We start from the raw sequence: 13,228 nt of genomic DNA, 5'->3' as shown, positions 1-13,228 counted from the left end.
GTAGGGCCTATTGTTATATTATCCTGCGTGCTTTACGAACGGTTGATGTGGGGAAAAATGCTTAGAAAATGCTTTTATTTTTGTTTACATACACATTCTTTGATTATGTTATACAACAAATAAATAGATACTAGATAAAATCTTGCCTTAATCTGGTACTGTGCAGAGCATGGCATTGTCAAGATCTCGCGTTACTGCAAGTGCCTCCGCGTTGCCCAGCAACCACCAGACGCAGGAAATGTATCCAGTTGGAACTTTTTATTTGTATTATCTCGCGGTGATTAATACGTTTAAAGTTGTTAACCCCATTGCATTATTTATGAGACGTAGGGGGAAACAACAACAGCAGCTCAGTCATGTCATACAGTGGATTTTTAAACAGTAACAGCCATGTTTCGAAACACGTTCGGGATTTTTTTGAATTGAAGCACAGAGCTGCAGAATATTACACAACAAACGGAGTGCCCCAGAAAATAGATGTGCTGAATTCAATGTTTTACAAAAAAAACTGATGATGTGTACGGGTATTTGGTATGCGAGAACTCTTATCTGTTTTGTTATTTATTATTTAGTCACTTTATCAACTGCTTTTTGGAGTTTTTGTATAAGTTACCGTTCAGGTAAATTTTTCTAGAAGCACTGGACAAGACTAAAAATATTTATTAGGTTTATTCAGCATTTTTTTTTAGTTTTGTTTTTGTTTTAATACCAAGTACGGTATTCTTTGTGGGTATTTTTTATTTGTTTTTTAAAATCTTTTATTGTTCATTTTTTTTAGGCAAATTACTTTTCCAATTTTTCCAAGCCTCCACGGATAACCAATCTAGTGGGAAAATAAGTGTATGATGGGAAAGGCCAGACAGCTGTCCAAGTGAAAGTACTGTGTACAGTTGAAAACAACAAAAAGGTACTAGTTCAATGTCAATTCTTTGTGTACTGTACAGCACAGTACATTTATATTACAGCATAGATACAGTAAACCCTATTCTAACACCAGCTCATTGGTTACTAGCGAGTCTATCCGTGAACAGATTCTATTATTTCTTGCACAAATGAATGAGAGACAGTGTAGCTAACAAAATAATTCCACCAGTCTCGTCTTGTACATTTGCAACGTAAGTCTCAAAGGTAGAGTTTAGTAAGAAACACATGTTATAGCATTATTATAGTACTACATAAAGTAAGTAAAAAAAAAAAAAAAAACCACTTCCTAATTCTCAATGTGTCTTTTGGGTCCAAAGCATGTTATGCTGAAGCCATGTCAGTCAGTAAGGGAAGCAGTGCGTTGGTTGATGACAGGCAAAAAGCTATTGAAGGGATGGAGACACTGGTGAAATGACCGATAAAAGTGCAATGCTCTCTGAAAGCATGGTTTGCAGACAGAGATTTCTTCCACCTAGTGTATAACCAGATATCATGTGTATTCCAATATAGACAATGGGAACGCGCAACTGGCAAGACCAGAATCCTAAGACTGCTTGCTTTCTAAATATCTTGGTATCCCTGTATAGGTATCTATATGCTCTTCAATACTGTAATCTAAATACTAAATCTGTGCCTGACCCAAGATGTACTATGTCATGGAAAACCTAATCAGAACAGTTACAGTCCCTATTCAGCCATGATAATAATAATAATAATGCTAATAATAATAATAATAATAATAATAATAATAATAATAATAATAATAATAATAATTTATTATAGCGCCTTTCACACCTAGGTGTCTCAAGACACTGTAGAAAACAAAACAATCAAACACAAATCAACATTACAAAACACAATGAATAACAATTAATCAGTTAAAAAAGTCTATAGATACATAAATCAATACAATACAATAAAATATAAAGGTAAATATAGAGATAAAATCGATCATTGTAAAAGTACAGTATAATAAACAGTGCAAACTGCAGTAGCGTCAAAGAGTAGGTTATAGAGTGCATTTCCTGATCCTTATCATGTATGGTAGTGGGGCACAATGTTAGTGGTGTACCACAGGGGAGATAATTATTATTTTTTTAATTAACTTGTATTCTTCACTTTAAATCAGCTGGATGGGTAGAAAAATGGTAAGGCTTTTAAAAAACAAAAGGTCTCGATTCATTAGCACAAATTATTGAGGGTCTCAGAATATGGAGGTTATATGTATGGTAAGGTAAGGTACCTGTCTGTACGTCTATCTCTACACATGAGAACTATTTGTGATATATGTAGGGGCCTCGCCATGCATACAATTTGGCTTTTGCATACATTGGATGTAGGTCATCATGGTGCTAGTTTTGTATTTACAAGGTGACCAGGGATTTATGTTGCTGACAAACTTGTTGGTCAACTGTAAAGGACCTTGTCCAGTGGCCTGGCAATTACTCCACAATGAGTCCATGCGAAATCAATTCAGTCAATCCATTTCCCGCTCCCTCAGTTGTGTCCTATACTGCTGAAACAGTAACACACTTTTCTGTTTTTAGAGTATCTGCTCAGCAGCAATATCCAGTAACTGTGAACCACCCGGACCCAATTATGGTTTGCCCGAAGCTTGGGAGATGGATGATACTAAAAGAAAGGAATCTGTCTCGATAGCTTTGCAATGGATCAATGAGCCACTGGCAGCATTGTTGAGGGGGCATGAACCAGCTGATCAGTTAAAAGCAGATACATTGCTAAGGTACACGCTGAACTTTTCATCTGTTGTACTTGAGAGAAAGGCAGAGATTTCTGAGACACAAATTCTGTCCATATGAAGTGCAATTCCATGTGAATTTCTTGTTTTTCTGTTCCAGTAATTGTTTTCAAGTGCATGTTGCAGAAAAGCAGGAGCGAATGGAGGAGGAAAGGAAACAACAAAAGCTGATGTTGGCTGTGGAGCCTGAGCCACTGCCTCCACCTCAGCCTTCTGCTGCAAATAAAAAAGAGAAACGGGCCTGTGGCAAAGGTCAGACATGGAGTTTACATTTATAAAGGATGAGTGAAAAACTTGAAAAATGAGATTTCTGGAAAACTAAAAATTTGTTCATACAGAATAAACTTTGAGCATTGTACTTTAAGACTTGGCTAGACAACCTGAGAAAAATGGCATGTGGTTTGACAATGTCCTTCGTGGATAAAATATGATTTGTTTGTGGAGAAGTATCTGTTGCTACAGAACACAAAATCCATCTGCATAACCCATGGAGGACATCAATAAATCAGGTCAAAGCTAGGCCATTTTCCCCTTAGGACCAACGTTAACGCCAGGTTGCCTAACCAAGTTTCAAGTATAATGCTACAGAAAATAGTTTTCCAGGCATGCACATTAAAAATACCACCGGCACTCATTGTTTACCTCTCTCGTGTTAGGAATAAAGACTAATGTGTGACTCTGTGTCATGGCTAATTGACTGAAAGCGGAATTAAGGAGTAGCAGAAAAGTCAGTGCAGCCTGAGGTAAATTAAGTCACGAATCACAGGCTGAGGGTTATATTCCGATCATATATCAATTGACATAATTCAGCTCATTGATCAATGGAGGATAAAGGCAAACAGTGGCTATAATTTAACTATTCTAACTTATTCAAATATACAACAAAAATAATAGATTTAGATAAATCTTCTTTATTGAAACAGACGTGAAACACAATGTCTCCACTCTGTCTGTAGTTTAACCTTGCTGGGGCAATTCATTGACCCCCTTCTAGGAACACTAAATAACATAAATAATATTGTAGCGCAATATCTTCATTGGAGTTTAATGTAATTGTAGCTAAGGTAATTTAATAAATCTTACCTTTTTTGCATTTCCATTAGCTAAATAGGTACAGTTTTGAAAGAAACATGTTATAACACAGATGTAGGTTAAAGGAATCTCTCAGTTTCTATGTCTTATTCTCAGGTTATCTGTTTCCACTTGCACTCCAAGCCTGGTACTGTCTTCAAGTATATCAGTCAACAGGGGAAGCGGCTGGTTGGATAATGACAGCAAAGAAGCCATTGGGGGTGGGGACAATTTCACCCTCCAGGTAAAAAGACCAAGAAAGTGCAAGTGAAAGCTTGGCTTGCAAACAGAGATTTCTTTAACCAAGTGTAGTACCATATATCAGGTTTAAAAATAAAAATACAAGTTTATTAAAACATGTCTTTCTTTCAAAACTGGACAAAGAACTAGGTATATAATGAATGGAAGGACTCAGTCTGAAATAGTTATTTTGTTAGCTACAATCACATTAAGGACAACAGCATTACCATATCCATTGCTGTTTCTGTCATTAAAATAGGCTAATGTGTTCCACCCTTCACCCTCAGGTCATTTTAAAATATGTAATTCATTTATGTTTTAATGCATTAGTAATTCATGCTTCAGACTCTGATTAACAATGAAAATAATGTTTAAAAAGTACATTAATTGTGTTTAAAGGTAAACATACCAATAATTTTGGGTCTGGTGTCTTTCCAGGCAAAAAGACTAGTGTTCCAGAGAAGCCCATCCCTCCAGCTGAACCACAAGACCCAGTGTTGCCGGGTAGCATGGCAGTAGGATCAGTGTCACTGACTGTCTGAAAAGCTGCTGCCAAATTGAGTAGCATTCCTATTTTCCAGCATATTTTCGTAATAAATCATTAACAGGTAAATATCTATGGATTATTTAAATTATATCTAATTATGGCTTAAGTATTCTAGAGGTAGTCATTTATTTATTTATTTATTTGTTTATTGTATTTATTTATTTATGTATTTGGTTTGAACCATGCTGTGGTTCTTAGATAGTAAAGACATCTTAGAGAATCGAGCACAGAAGGTCACGAAAAGACAATGTAGGTTCTAAAGTTGTTTCAATGTCTTAGCTGTTTTGCTGGATCATTTCCATACAGTTTTCAGTGTTACTTGGTACTTCAGAAGTACACACAGCTTTCTCAGTGCTGATGAGGCAGTCATGCCAACAGGTACGTCATAGCCATGACAATGCAGATAATGGGCCAAAATGGAGTTTAATGGTAGCAGACAGACTTCTTCACAAGCCTTTTGTTCAATACACACTACGTTTTGGAGCTATGTGCAGAAAGGGCAAGATATTTTTACACAATTGTCGATTATTTTAATGGGCTGCTCCTAATCCTGATGTATTGCAACATGTCTTTATTTTGTGGGTATCCACAATAGACATGCATGTGACCTAACATACCATCCTTTTTCAACCACAGGCAATCTAAGCGGCAGGTAATTTAAAATTGTGCAAAGTTTGAAACATGACCACCACTGCTGCTAGTATTATTAAATATGCCTGCATCTTCAGGGGATCAATGCTATTATTATTATTATTATTATTATTATTATTATTATTATTATTATTATTATTATTATTATTATTATTATTATTATGTAAGCAGATATGTTTTTAGTACTAATGTTGGTTCAGATATTTTACCTCCAAGTCAATGTGCAAAAACTTTGAGAATTCTATTAAGATAAATTCCCTGACTAAGCAGAAAGTCAGTGACACACACTAGATAATAATAGAATATGGAACTGGCTGTTTACACATATCCTTACATTTTCTGAATATATCCTAAGGAAATGGCACATCAAACTGATCCCTGGGGAGCACTATATATAAGATATTTCAAGTCTTTTTGTCACATCCTTTTTAGTTACCTGATATAATATAAATGTAGATTGCACGCTAATTATGATGATATGGAACAGCACACACAAAGTGAATATTATATATTTGTGTATTGTATTGTTTGTTTTCTTTTAGCAAACTATGAAAGACTTTCAGATGCCCATACCAATGATATCATTACTGATATCATTGGTAAACTGGTAAACTGAATCTAACGAAGGAAGTGATTGTGATCCCAAAACCTGGGCTAACCTTTATACAGGTAAAATATTTTGGCATTCTCATCAGAGTACACATGATTACTAAGCTTTTTGACGAGTATGCATTTGGCATCAATATGACAGGCTGATCAAGGTCTTTTCTACAATTTGTAAAAGAAAAAAAAACTGTTCATGTGTCACGGATGGCTGGGTGGTGACGTCACAGACCAGGAAATAAACAGAGGCACAGGTGAAGCGCTGGGTGCATATTTATTAAATAAATCCAATAAACAGAAACAAAACACTTTAACAAAACAAAAACGCACGATGGCCAAAACAAATCTCTCTCTCACTCCTCTTAACCCTCTCCAACCTTATGAGTGGCTGCTGCACTTTTATATATGTGGCCATCTCTGTGTGGAGTAGTGGTTAGGGCTCTGGACTCTTGACCGGAGGGTTGTGGGTTCAATCCCCAGTGGGGGACACTGCTGTTGTACCCTTGAGCAAGGTACTTTACCTAGATTGTTCCAGTAAAAACCCAACTGTATAAATGGGTAATTGTATGTAAAAAATAATGTGATATCTGTATAATGTGAAATAATGTATAATGTGATACCTTGTAACAATTGTAAGTCGCCCTGGATAAGGGCGTCTGCTAAGAAATAAATAATAATAATAATAATAATCTCCAAATTGGTAATCACTAATTCATTTGGAGATGCCCACATTCCTCACAAGTTTAGAGGGATGAGGATTTAACCCCATCCATGCTGCCAAACAATAACAAAACATTGATTTTAACAAATGCAAAACAATACATTTTAAAAATAATAATAATAATAATAATAATAATAATAATAATAATACAAATACAAAACCAGTACAAATAAATATAGGGGCAGGCGTACCCGTCACAACATGTTACAAAACTAGTGAGAAACAACTAAAAAGGCATTGATTGTTTTCAGTTTTGTTACGGTTATGGAGCAAAACAAAACTACGAAAAAATCTACCACCACCCCATCCCCCAGACTTACAATTTTATTTTTATTGATTTGATATAGGTCTACTCAGTTGGTCAAAACATTTAAATCATTAAAACAAGTCCCTCCCTGCTACCACATTCAGTTTGAAACCTGACTTTGCAGTCACCAATGCAGAAACAATATGTGTGATGCCACTGCATTAGTGGGAAGTCTTGCCTATTAAAGACGATTGATTATTCATGGTTGGCAAGATATTTAGAAAACGGTTGAGTTGGGCTAATGGGTAAATACAGTTCCCACCCCAAGTCATTCCTCCTTCCTAGAGAATAGATATACGTTTTGGGGTAGCACTGCTCTTGTGAGGTGGTTTGTTTATTTGAAGAGATGTTGATTTTTCTTTCTGAGGAAGGGTAAAATGGGCAACAAATGGTTGGACTCTCAAGCTTCACAAACCAGCAGGGCTGGTAGAATACTTTTTGTGTCACTGTTCACTGAAACTCTGTAGCTGTTAACTGTTAAAAAGTGTAATGACACCAATGAGTGAGTGGTTTTTTTTTTTAACACCGTGGTACCTTGGTGTAGATTTGATCAACTGAAACCCTGCTGGGATAAACCACTGCTGGGGAATCACCCTGGAATGCAGCATGCATCTATCTTGATAGAATTGGCTAATGCAATCCAGGGAGAGTTTCCGGTGCTGTAAAAGGCTCCAATACAATCCAGCTCTGCTTTTTGGGGTAGGCAGGTTTTGCAGTGGTACAGCATGCAGATAGAGCTCAAATGCATTCTTATTTTATTTGCATATATGTATTTATTGGAAAAACAACACAAAGGCCATACAAATGTCAATGACGGCGTTTACATGGACATGTCTGACAGTTTTCCTCACAAAGGTTTTGCCGTACTTTTCAGGAAATGCGTTGCTATGCTGATCAGATTTAGGAAAAATAGTCGTCCGTACCAATGCAGATTCCTCAGTTCATAGTCATTTAGGGGAAGGGATATTTAAATGTCCGTGTCTGCCTAGTAATTAGGAAAAGAACGACTCTGAATATCGTGAGAAGAGCTTCATGCATTGCCATAAAGATTTAAAAAAATTAACAAGAGAAAATAAGTAACTTGTTGTCGTGCACATTCCAAATTATAATGCATTACTTGTTTGTGTTTCGTTACGTTTCCAACACAGACACACACACACATAAAAGTATGTAAAATAAAACTTTTACTAAGTTTTACTACTTAAAAAACAGATATGCATAAAATCTAAAAGTTTTATTTAATTAGTCTATGAATGTATGTAGAAAATGTGGGAACACGGGAGGTTACACTACAATACAATAACAAACTGTATGATCCATAGGCCTATATGAATATAAGATTGAGAACAGGGGGATATGTTAAAATACATATGAGGTTCCTGAGCAGCTTCATGCACTGACAGTTCTATAGGCGGAGTACCAGGCTGAGCATCCTAATGTTCCTGTACACATCTGCCGGTCCCTATACCCTGCCTCTGTTCCGAGAAGCCAGTGGCTGCTGGTCTGCAGCTGTGGTAGAAGTGCCAGGCGCAGAATCCGCTTAACACACACAAACACACACACACACACACACACATAATAAAACGTGGATGTCTTGTAATATTATAAACATTCAAACAAAAGTCTTTATTTAAAGCTATATGGTACATTTATGTTGTTTGTTAACTATATCCATTACTTATTGCACAATATGCCAATTGATGCTAACAATTCATTCCAGTTCTGTACGGTGGAAGAAGAGGTGGAACTCGGTTGTTCCTGGGACATCTTAAAAGAATTATAGAAAGAACATACTACTACTACAACTACTACTACTACTAATAATAATAGTAATAATAATATGATGCTAAAAGTTCGGTTGGTTGTGCTTAACAACATGCATTTATACAAACATTAATAATAGGCTATATGAGAGGTTTAGCCTATTAATCATTTGCATCTTTTGCGTTCGTTCTTGTGTGTGTGTGTGGTTTGGTACGGCTTTGTTGAGGAATAACGTGAGATTCTACCAGTTAAACAGGATCTTGACTGCTGAAATCTCATGAGACACAAGCACGATTCCTGCTCCGGTTTACGTGGGGTTTTACAGCTATTTTTATCTTGAGAAAGAGATTGATGCCGCCCTTAAAGTTGCGCTGACCAAAGGACATTCTTTTGTGGTTTCATGATGTTTTCGCATGACAACGTCACACAGTCATGAGTGTAGAGTCGATTTTCACATGCATGTAAACCCAGCCATTGTTGTGTGATGTTTCTTAAACTTTTATTAGACTCAGTGCTTAATGCATTACACAATGAAGGACAGACTTTTTTTAAACTAGCAAGTACCTGTGCCGGTGCTTTCTTCATCAATTGCTTGTAATAGCTAAGGCAATAATAATAACAACTACTATTCTACTTCTCAGAGTTTTAACATACTGCAAGAACTTCTGATTGATGGATACAGCATCAACAGGGGAAAGAAAAAATTATTATAAAATTATGTTTGCCACTAGAACTAATTAATGTTTAAGTCTTGTCTTAACTTTAACCAAACAGATTTGGCACTTAATTATTATTAGTTTTCACAACATGAGTAAACAGCTTTATATACTATATGCATTGCCATGCTTTAAATGTAGTTAATAGTCAGAAAGTTAACATTATCCAAACATTTTGCCAAATGAGTTTAATGATCTAAAAAGTGGCAGATCTACATACAGCCAGTCTTTAACCCTATAATAGTCCTGCTGGGGTGATGGGCTAATTTATATATTCAGAAATCAAAAGTGTTTATTCGCACATCCATTCATGAAAAAGGTACAGGGCACAAATTAGTTCAAACAAGTAAAAAGATAGAATGCTCCACATCTTTTATTTAGTTTAAAAACACCATGCCATCAGGTAAAATCAACTTTTTGATCTACAAAAGATCTTCATCAGTATATGAGATAATGTTGCAGCAAGTTTGTCTTAAATAGACCATTAATTGGCGTCCATTAGATACAGGTGAGCAAACACATTATATCAAAGACAAAGGAAAATTAAATCAGACTACGGTGTTACATTTTTTTCAAAGGCAGGTCAACATTGTTAATAATACTTTGTCTCATTAAGAACAGTCTTCACAACATATTTTATATATATATATATATATGTAAAGATCAGTGTTATATAATATTTCATAAATCTCATGATTTTTGTAATAATATTTTATCTTTAGAAACGAACAAGCGCTGTATCTTTATCAGATCGACATCACAAAAAAAATAAATAACAGACATAATCAACATGATAAAAAAATAAATTGATAGCTATTACCAATATATATCAACTCATTACAGATAAATAATCAACAACATCACATCATAATCAAGACCAGAGAGAAAACGGCAAGTGTTAATCTCATTATATTTCTCAGTATATAAATAAATAAATAACCACCAGAACCGTCCTCATTTATCTATGCAATACAAGTAACAAATATACTAGAATCTATACATGAAATTATTTTGCATATGTTCTACATTTTACATAACCAGCAAGAGTATTATATTTACAAAGAGCTAAATCATTTTAGTCAAATGAGAGGAATTTACAGAAAAGGTTTAATATCGAATTCCTCATTAAGAACATTGTTTGTAAATAGTAAATCCAAAAAGTTTCTCTTCGCAGTAACAGCCTATTTAAATCTCCCCCCCCTCCAAGAACCTGAAGATGTTCAATACCTATATATGTAAGACATGCAATATTATTGTTTTCTTTCAAGAAATGTGCAGCCACCGGACTTTGCAAATCTTTACTACGTATGCTGCTCCTGTGTTCAGTAATCCTAATTTTTAGGCATCTCATAGTTTTTCCCACATAGGCTAGGCCACATGGTCATTTGATCATATATATATATATATATAGTTTTGTGTGTTACATGTTATTATACCCTTTATAGAATTTTTTTTTACCAGATGATGGTTGACAAAAGGAAGTACATTTATGTGTAAAATTACATTGGGCACAACGACCGCTTTTATAATTCCCATCAGGAATTCTATAAAAAAATATTCTATGAACAGTAGTGTGTAGATCTGAATGTACCAGCATATCTCTCAAATTAGAAGGTCTGCTGAAAACTAACACCAAAACATATAATAAAAATACAATAAAATGAAATGAGGTTTGCAAAAAAAACATTTAAGGTATTATGATCTGCTACTTTGTAGGTAATTAAAATAAATCTGTTAGTGCTTATAAAGTGCAATATATTATTCAACTTTACACTAAAGGAAATTAAACAGAACCTATTTTAAACTATATAACAATCCTACATTCATGAGATTCCCTTTTCCTATTCCATTTACAGCCTATCCTGAAAACAGTGTCTGATCTGGGTGCCTTAGTGATAGGATTTGAATGACTTGAACAGCCTTCGGATCTCGTTCGAGAAGCTGCCAAGACTCTTCAACTTACAGTCGGAGAAGATTTATATTTAGCAATAAATTGTGCTGCACATACGCTAATGGATTATGTAAGTAAAGAGCAGTACAAGTATAGTGCAGTAATAGTTAATATATCCATAAAGGGGAATTGACCAGCTTATAATGATATAATATGAAACAGAAAACCAACAGCATCTTGACAGTAACTTAGAGATAGCTTTGCCCACACAGCAAACCTATTTTTTTTCTTTTAGGCATAACATTACTGGGAGTGCTGGAACAGTCAACATTTTTAAAGCCAGACTGAAAATCTTTGCCTGATTTTCCTGATGCTTTTAAAAATGTTGCGGAGGATTTGCCTGCCCACAGTGTAACATATTAATCTATATATTCTAAAACATCTTAGGCTGCTGAATCCGTTCCCTGTCGATCATTGGACAAGTAATTACATTGTTAGCTGTAAGGTACTGCTATTTCGATTGACAATTGTCTGGTTATTAATGCTTAATAAGCTTGATTTGATTGACTGATTAAAAGCGAGTTCCCTGCCTGAACCACGCTTTGCTTCATTTCACAGCAGACCTGCAGTCCCACATAGTATATATATATATATATAGATCAGAGGCAGTATGCTGACATAAGTAAATTAGGTTGAGGGTTTTCTTTATTTATTTTTTTTAGATCTATGTATTTGACAGGTACAGATATAATGAGCTGGCACAGTGGCATAATGCACTCACTGTGCCATGGGCAACGCTTTTTATTTTTTATTGCTGCTTCTTTTATGCAACAGCAAAAAGGCAAATATGAAGTGATGACCGGAATACTGAAGAAGCCGCTACCCAGCCGTTATTGCTCTGATAGATCCCTTGAGGAAAGAGGTAAATCAATGACACTTCAGTGTCTGTTTTTCCCATTAGTGTTAGCATTTGTTTTTCACTCCACTTGGACCTTAAGCATTGATATCAGCAGTTGTAAAACTGACACTACAGGTAATTGAATATGTTACATAAATAAAAAGCATTTTATGTAATTTACATTAATACTCTAATGAGTCAGAATCAGATATCCCTCAGCTATGTAACAAAGGGAATTTTATAAAACTGTAAATGAATGAAAAACACTAACCACTAGCTATGCCTAATATTGTAATAATGCACCCTATTCACAAAGCTTTAACTAATGAGTTATTTAAAGTTAGTTTGACTATTTATTTGATTGATTAAATAAACTTTGATAGTTATTCAAGTTCTTGAGTGTAGCTGGTTTCTTTAATAGCAATCAAGAAAATGTGCATGCATTCAAAAAAAGTGTATGTAATCAAAACTTTAACCCCATACATGCTGTGCGATTTTGAAATAATTAAAAGTGTGTACTATATAGAAGCAAAATTCGACAAATTAGCCCAAAATGGCATATACTTCCCAAATTGTAAACTAAGAGTTAAACAATGTTATTTTTGTATTCTGTAATCGGAAATTAGTAGTATAGGTATTTAAACATCGCATGCCTTAAAGGTTTGTGAATTCAGATGATCCCAAATATGCCAGATAGCTCTTGGTTTTTTCATTTCTCCATCAGATCCCCTTTGTGGATTTACAGCATTATAATACACAATGAGTCCATTAATAAAGTAAAACCATTTAAAATAAGGTTTCTGTTTTAGAAAGGTTACCCTTGTTAACTGACAATTGCGTAAAGCTACTGTAGTTTTAGGATAAAATGTGCTGATAATACGATTTTAAACTTGGTTGATGAAGACATAACTATATGTCTACGTGATTGAAACAGGACAAACAGCAGTGGAACAAGCTATACATTGCTGTGTGCTCCAAATGTTATCTGCTTGCTGAAACAACCTCAAAACCAATCCGTTCACTTCTAGTGGAGGAGGATCTGACAGTGCCTGGGTTCAGCATTGTAATCTTGAAACAGACCAATCAGACAACTGTCTTAGACATGACTGAATCAACAGGCGCATGAGAGGTTAGTG

The 13,228-nt window shown here is 35.1% G+C and overlaps 1 long non-coding RNA gene across 1 annotated transcript in view; it reads left to right on the top strand.

The window, feature by feature from the left end:
* Positions 1–255: 255 nt before the first annotated feature.
* Positions 256–13,228, top strand: part of LOC117418365 (uncharacterized) — a 51,681-nt gene continuing 38,708 nt past the window's right edge. The window contains exons 1-9 of the long non-coding RNA XR_009330840.1: positions 256–531; positions 779–907; positions 2,472–2,668; positions 2,784–2,935; positions 3,872–3,998; positions 4,433–4,602; positions 11,160–11,324; positions 12,029–12,116; positions 13,121–13,221. This is a non-coding gene — a long non-coding RNA (uncharacterized LOC117418365). The remainder of the gene's footprint in view (positions 532–778; positions 908–2,471; positions 2,669–2,783; positions 2,936–3,871; positions 3,999–4,432; positions 4,603–11,159; positions 11,325–12,028; positions 12,117–13,120; positions 13,222–13,228) is intronic.

Source organism: Acipenser ruthenus, chromosome 13 (genome assembly GCF_902713425.1).
Source record: "Acipenser ruthenus chromosome 13, fAciRut3.2 maternal haplotype, whole genome shotgun sequence".
Lineage (NCBI taxonomy): Eukaryota > Metazoa > Chordata > Actinopteri > Acipenseriformes > Acipenseridae > Acipenser > Acipenser ruthenus.
This window is presented reverse-complemented; position numbering and strand designations above follow the sequence as displayed.